Below are 8,251 nucleotides of genomic sequence, written 5' to 3'. Positions count from 1 at the left end.
TTACAGACAATATTTCATGGACATGTGTAGGTGGAACGCTGTAAGATGAGTGCAATAAAGAATTTTCCAAATTTAAGAACTAGAAAACATTTTAAGGCATTTTTACGATTATATTGATTTTTAGACGTTTTATGCCTCATCATTCTTTAAACAGTTATTCTTTATTAAGCTTGTTAAAAAAATGCACTCTGGAGTTGGTCAAAGAACTGCCAGGAGACCTTTGATGCAACATACCCTACTAAACTTTGAAATTTTATATCACTCTGTCATGTCAAAAGATTTCTGTACTGTCATTGTTCCCTCTTTCTGAGAATTGGGGGACATGTATGTGTCAATATCATGAGAAAAATGGTGAATGTGATGTTCATGTAATAAGTTTTGCAAGACATATACTTTGTGAATGTGAAGAGGCCATTCCGTAACAAAACTGGAAAATCTATCCATAGTCTGGGCTTATAAGAAGTTAATTACCTTATTTGTGGTAAACATTTTAAAGTTTTCTGTGATCATCAAGCTTTAAGTTTCTCGTGATATGTAAATTGCTTAATGCTCACCTAGCCCGTTGGTCATTGTCCCTATAGGAACACGATTTTTAAAGAGTACATGTTCGTGAAAAGTATAACGTAGTAGAGATGATTTGTCTTAGTTTCCACAAGAATTATCAGAATTCTCAGAACCTGTGGAACAAACGTCAGATTATAGAGTGTTACTGATGAAAGACAAAAATTACAGACAACATTTCTTGGACTTGTGTAGGAATGTGGCAGCTTTAAAGGATGCTAACCATTGGTGGAAGAAAGTTAGATTGCTTATTTCACACGACCACTACAAAACTAATCCACCCTTATAAAATACTTAATGGTGCATTATTCTATAGGCGAAGTGTACAGACCCACGTTTGATGTAATTGTATTTCCACTGCACATCAAGAAGCTTTGATTTGATACACACATCATGCATGGGGGCATTTCGGTGCAGCGATGTGGCCCAGAGAGATAAATCTTTACTTTTACTTCCCCAGCATGTGGAGGTGAATGCAACAGCTATTCTGTGTGATATTTCAGAAAGCGAAGCTATCAAACAAATGTTGTTGCACATAGCTGCACTAAATACTATCAACCAAACCAATGTAAATCTTATCTGTTGATATCGCCAGACCTCTGTCTTAAACTAGGGATGGAATAAAATATCTAATAGCGCTTTATGATATTTTTCAAAATATGTCAGTTAATGTGCCACAAAATCTACCACAGCGTCTCCGATTATTACAAGAATTCTAGGTGACTACATACCAGCTGTTCAGAATCCTACTGCCTTCCTCTCTGATAACACATAAGATTTAACCAGTAGAAACTGGAGAACGTTTTTACATGAACACAGAATTAAGAAAATTTTAGTATCTATATTTCATCCACAAATAAAGCCAGTGGAGAGAATTCTTTGTGAGTTTAACAAATTGACACACACTTATGCAGCTAACCAACACATTCATTGGTTAGAACATCTTTAACTATTGGAGAAAATAGTAAAGAGTCTGCCACTTTATACTGCATAATATACACCAGCTGAAATGGTATGTACGGCAAAGGAAACGAAAGAGTGTATAGACCATCTCCCTCAACTTCCAAGACATGAACATTCTTGGGAAGATAAAGTATAACGAACTTTAGCCGAGCTTACAGTACAAGGAAACTTAAGAAAAACTTACTGTTATTAGAGGTTAGGTCATGTGCAAAGATAACAGGGAAGAGACTGTATACTTTTAAATCATCCACAATAAGAAATGTACAGGGCTATTCCTTCACACGCCCTTATAAAATAATCGGGATTATCACGAAGGGAGCTACTTGTTAGCCTATCCTAGAACCAACAACAGAATGGGGATATTTTCCTATCATGCAGTTAAGGAGTGTCTATGCTGATAATTAAACTCGTTTTTCTTTTACTAACGCTCATAAGTACATGAATAACTGGGTGTATGTTAGTAACTAACTTAATATGTGATCCTTGTAGAAAATCTTAAAATTATGCTTCCACACGGAGTCCACATAGGCTGGGAGAAGGGTATGTCAGCAGAATTGTTAGTTTTTGGATGCTTATTGCTTGTGGGTGACTTAGAAAACTAGCGTGTAGATTAAGGAATCTTTGCCACAGTATTTTCTCTCATCACATGGATTAAGTACTAGTCATTGGTCGGGCAGTGTCTCATAGTGCCTAAATGAAATGTCTATATGTAAATACCAATTAGCTGAAACTCGAAGCAAAGAGACAGTCTTAGTGTGTAACTTTATGGACTATAAATTATGCTATAGCATTTCAGAGGACCTACGTGCAGAATCATTATATGAACACGGAATTCCCACTACTTTTGTTAGATTAGTAGAGTTACTGTGATGATATCTTATTTAAACTTACTGTACTTACGTTTTCAAAAGAATGGAAAGATGTATAAAGCTAGATCTGTTACTGTATAAATAATTTATTCTGTCTCTTTTCATAGCATTAAGTATTTAACTGTAAGAATTGTTTCTCTGTCCTTTCTTACTCCTCTGAACTAAATGTGGTTAGATGATGTTCTATGAAGGAAATGCCTTCAGTATTAAGCGTTGGTATATATATAATACAAATGTTACCATGACGCGCAGCTAAAATTTTGAGCTTGTATTAATACAGTTCAAAGTCGTGTGACGTCAGCTTTGAACGATTACATTTGATTTGGAACTTTGCAGATTCTAAGTAAATATTCTGCTCTGATTTCGACTTTCTTTCTGTTCTTTCTGTGTTTTTTGTGATTTCAAGTTTGGATTTGAATCTAATGGAAACGCACAAGGGCTAATTTTGTGCTTTAAATAAATAATTTATGTTGTCCTGACCCACGTGAATGGCAAGGTACAAAGGGACGTCAATGTTTATTAACTCAAGCCAGAGTCGTAAAAAGCTGTGGCTTTTGTGGAGTTTTTCTTATTATGACTTATGGGTGATTCCCACTGAAATATGTTCACATTCATCCTAAAATATTTTATAAATATTCTGTTGCACCAAAATATTGTGCTTCTTGAGGGTGACGTTAAATGCACGTGTCTAAGAAACATGGACTGAAAGACTATGATACAATGAACTCAGTTTGAAGAACTTTTTGTATTAGTGAATGCATGGTGAAACTACAAGATATTAGTGAAAAAGTATGGTTCTAGTGGATGTTGAAATGGACTACCAGATTAGGACACTAACAAAACCCCACAAAGAATTTTGCTCTTACCTGAGTCGAGATCAGCAAAACTATTATCCCGCTCGTGTTGCTGTGTCGAAGATTTAAATTCTCACTGAATATGGTGAGACACTTTTATTAGCATAGCTCTCATTGAGTGACTCTGATGGACGTGTAACGAACACTGTGTTCTAGCACTGATCAGCCGACAACTCCGTCTGCCTCCAGCAAAACCTGATTTTTGACTTGAAGTGAGATGTACACTATCATTTTTGATTTAAACTGTAAAGTAAACATAAATGAAAAGTTCCTTGCAGAGACAGTTTCTATGTTGTGGACGTTAACTATGCAAGACTGATATTGACCTCAGCTGCTGTTTCAAAGCGATATTTAAATCTTAAATCGCAGTATATTGGGCACCAAGCAATGTTTCAAACATGAAATGTGGGACGTCCCCCTCCCCCTTTCCCAACTAAAAATGGATCCTTTTCATGTATTTAAGTTAATTTTTGTTATTATTATCCATGTGAAAGATTACTTGTGTGTTAACAATGTTCTTCTTTTCAGCACATACGGTGTACATTACGTACTTCTGGTTCCATTGTACAGTGTTACATGTAGCCTGATTACGAGGGGCTAACAGATGAGGCTTTGAGATGTAACCAAACTACGCTGAGGGATCCTACCTGGTGTTGGTCATCAATCACATTCTCCAGATCCTAGCCATCACTACGGGTCTTTATGCAGCCAACAGCCGTTGCTTACATCCTGTCATTCGGTCCATCTCACCTCGTCTTCGTCAGATGAACTATCCAACCGTCACCATATTCCAGCATGTCCAACTTATGATTTCCATCGTCATCAGATATGAACTGAGATTATTTTGAAAGTGTTCTTATACTGTACGTTGTATATTTGTAGCGATTTCTCAAAACGAAGAATATTTAAATAAATATAAACTGCTCTTGTAGAGACTGTTAAAATATACGCAAAATGCGACGTTCCTAGTCTGTATATGTTGTTAAACTATCACGAGAGAGCGCCTAAATAACTCAGTCTTTGTACTGGATTTCGTACAGAATTTTGCGCGAATATAATTTCACTTGAAATGAAGGTCCTGTCACAGTTGTGGGGAGGAGGTTGGGGGGGGGGGGGGGGCGAAGTATGGAAAATTCACTTAAATATGGTTCTGATCGTAGAAATAAATGAAGACTGTAGCCGTAAGTCGTGACATCTAGTATTCTACTGCGAAGTCCGATTGTAATTTTTATTACTATAGAAGCTATATCTCTGCAGTTAACAATTAACAATAACACAGTTTTCGATCATCATTTTTACTAATCAAAATGTCCACGGGTGTGCTGCCGGTCTATAGTGTCCAACGGGCACAATATTTCGGCGATCATACATGTCGCCATCATCAGGTGAACTGACGGACTGAGCTCCTGTGAACGTGACGGCACGGAGATCCGTACGCTATGGCTGCTCAGAGGGAACTGGGTTCGGTCGCGGCGGCGGCCGATTTAAATACCCTCCGCCCGCGGCGCGCTCCCTCCACCGTCCGCGCCCCGCGCCACGGTCGCGCGGTGGAACAGATTGCGACGGCGTCTGAGATGACGTCGGTGTGATGGCTCTGTCCTCCGTGGTCGTCACAACTATACGTTTGCTCGATTTACTCTTGATTAACCCAATCGCTGGTTCCCAAGCCTTGCTAAGATTATAGCCACAGTCACGGTTTATGAGGTCGTCATTGGTGCGAATTTCGATGGCCTCTCTAACAACGCTGTCCCAGTATCTAACCAGAATCCTCGTGCGATCATATTCCAAGGCGTGATTTTTCGACAAACAATGTTCAGCGACCGCCGACTTGCTCGGATACATCAGTCGAGTGTGCCTCGTGTTCACGGCATCGATCCTCGACGGTACGCATCGTCTGACCAATATACGACTTGCCACATTGACACGGAATCTGGTACACGCCGGCCTTCCTCAAACCGAGGTCATCTTTGGCGCTCCCCACCAGTGCACGAGTTTTATTTGGAGGACAAAACACAGTTCCGATCCGGTGTTTCATCAGAATGCGGGCGATTTTCCCCGAGAGTGCGCCTGTGTATGGAATAAATGCAGTGCCTACCTCCTCCCTCGTGACTTCATCCATCTCAACAGGTTGTGCTGCAGTGGTTGGGCGGTGAGCACGTTGAATCTGCCACTCTGAGTGCCCATTTTTTCGAAATACAGTTCTCAGATGTTCCAATTCCTGGGGTAGACGCTCTGCGTCAGAGATAGTGCGCGCCCTATGTACTAGAGTTTTAAGTACCCCATTCCTCTGTGAAGGGTGGTGGCAGCTGTCTGCGTGCAAATACAGATCAGTGTGCGTTGTCTTCCGATACACCCCATGACCTAGGGTGCCGTCAGCCCTTCTCTTGACCAAGACGTCAAGGAAAGGTAATTTACCCTCCATTTCAGTCTCCATAGTGAATTTGATGTTGGGGTGTATGGAGTTTAGATGTGTAAGGAAGTCAAGGAGTTTATCCATACCATGTGGCCAGATGACGAACGTGTCGTCCACGTAACGGAAAAAGCAAGTAGGTTTCCATACGGATGACGACAGGGCTTCCTCCTCGAAGTTCTCCATGTACAAATTCGCTACCACCGGTGAGAGTGGGCTACCCATGGCGACTCCCTCCGTTTGTTCGTAGTATTCTCCATTAAAAAGAAAATACGTGGAAGTCAAGACATGCCTAAAAAGTTCAGTGGTCTTCTCGTCAAACTTCTGACTAATCAATTCTAGTGACTCTCGCAGGGGTACCCTCGTACACAAGGAAACGACGTCAAAACTCACCATGATATCTGACTCATCCAACCTGAAGCTATCAAGGCGTTTAACAAAATCCACGGAATTACGGATGTGATGAGGGCATTTACCCACGTAAGGACTTAATATTGCCGTCAGGTATTTGGCCAACAAATATGTAGGTGCCCTGATGTTGCTGACAATGGGGCGTAATGGTACCCCCTCTTTGTGAACCTTCGGGAGTCCATATAGTCTAGGCGGTACCGGACCTTGGGGTAACAATTTCTTAGCGTCACCCTCCGGTAAATCTGCGTCCTTGAGAAGCGCCCTCGTCTTGTTCTCCACCTTCTTTGTAGGGTCAAAGCTGATCTTCCGGTAGGAATCGTCATTTAGCAGGCTCTGCATCTTATCAGTGTAGTCCTTATGGGAGACAACAACTGTAGCATTGCCTTTGTCAGCCGGTAAGACAACAATTTCAGAGCGCTCCCTCAGATCACGAATGGCCGCCCTCTCTTTACTGCTGATATTTGACTTCATCGGCTTGGATTTCGTCAACGCAGTTGTTGTCTCCCATAAGGACTACACTGATAAGATGCAGAGCCTGCTAAATGACGATTCCTACCGGAAGATCAGCGTTGACCCTACAAAGAAGGTGGAGAACAAGACGAGGGCGCTTCTCAAGGACGCAGATTTACCGGAGGGTGACGCTAAGAAATTGTTACCCCAAGGTCCGGTACCGCCTAGACTATATGGACTCCCGAAGGTTCACAAAGAGGGGGTACCATTACGCCCCATTGTCAGCAACATCAGGGCACCTACATATTTGTTGGCCAAATACCTGACGGGAATATTAAGTCCGTACGTGGGTAAATGCCCTCATCACATCCGTAATTCCGTGGATTTTGTTAAACGCCTTGATAGCTTCAGGTTGGATGAGTCAGATATCATGGTGAGTTTTGACGTCGTTTCCTTGTTTACGAGGGTACCCCTGCGAGAGTCACTAGAATTGATTAGTCAGAAGTTTGACGAGAAGACCACTGAACTTTTTAGGCATGTCTTGACTTCCACGTATTTTCTTTTTAATGGAGAATACTACGAACAAACGGAGGGAGTCGCCATGGGTAGCCCACTCTCACCGGTGGTAGCGAATTTGTACATGGAGAACTTCGAGGAGGAAGCCCTGTCGTCATCCGTATGGAAACCTACTTGCTTTTTCCGTTACGTGGACGACACGTTCGTCATCTGGCCACATGGTATGGATAAACTCCTTGACTTCCTTACACATCTAAACTCCATACACCCCAACATCAAATTCACTATGGAGACTGAAATGGAGGGTAAATTACCTTTCCTTGACGTCTTGGTCAAGAGAAGGGCTGACGGCACCCTAGGTCATGGGGTGTATCGGAAGACAACGCACACTGATCTGTATTTGCACGCAGACAGCTGCCACCACCCTTCACAGAGGAATGGGGTACTTAAAACTCTAGTACATAGGGCGCGCACTATCTCTGACGCAGAGCGTCTACCCCAGGAATTGGAACATCTGAGAACTGTATTTCGAAAAAATGGGTACTCAGAGTGGCAGATTCAACATGCTCTCCGCCCAACCACTGCAGCACAACCTGTTGAGATGGATGAAGTCACGAGGGAGGAGGTAGGCACTGCATTTATTCCATACACAGGCGCACTCTCGGGGAAAATCGCCCGCATTCTGAAGAAACACCGGGTTGGAACTGTGTTTTGTCCTCCAAATAAAACTCGTGCACTGGTGGGGAGCGCCAAAGATGACCTCGGTTTGAGGAAGGCCGGCGTGTACCAGATTCCGTGTCAATGTGGCAAGTCGTATATTGGTCAGACGATGCGTACCGTCGAGGATCGATGCCGTGAACACGAGGCACACTCGACTGATGTATCCGAGCAAGTCGGCGGTCGCCGAACATTGTTTGTCGGAAAATCACGCCTTGGAGTATGATCGCACGAGGATTCTGGTTAGATACTGGGACAGCGTTGTTAGAGAGGCCATCGAAATTCGTACCAATGATGACCTCATAAACTGTGACTGTGGCTATAATCTTAGCAAGGCTTGGGAACCAGCGATTGGGTTAATCAAGAGTAAATCGAGCAAACGTATAGTTGTGACGACCACGGAGGACAGAGCCATCACACCTACGTCATCTAAGACGCCGTCGCAATCTGTTCCACCGCGCGACCGTGGCGCGGGGCGCGGACGGTGGAGGGTGCGCGCC

This window comes from Schistocerca nitens, unplaced genomic scaffold, assembly GCF_023898315.1.
Source record: "Schistocerca nitens isolate TAMUIC-IGC-003100 unplaced genomic scaffold, iqSchNite1.1 HiC_scaffold_338, whole genome shotgun sequence".
NCBI classification, from domain to species: Eukaryota; Metazoa; Arthropoda; class Insecta; order Orthoptera; family Acrididae; genus Schistocerca; species Schistocerca nitens.
This window is presented reverse-complemented; position numbering follows the sequence as displayed.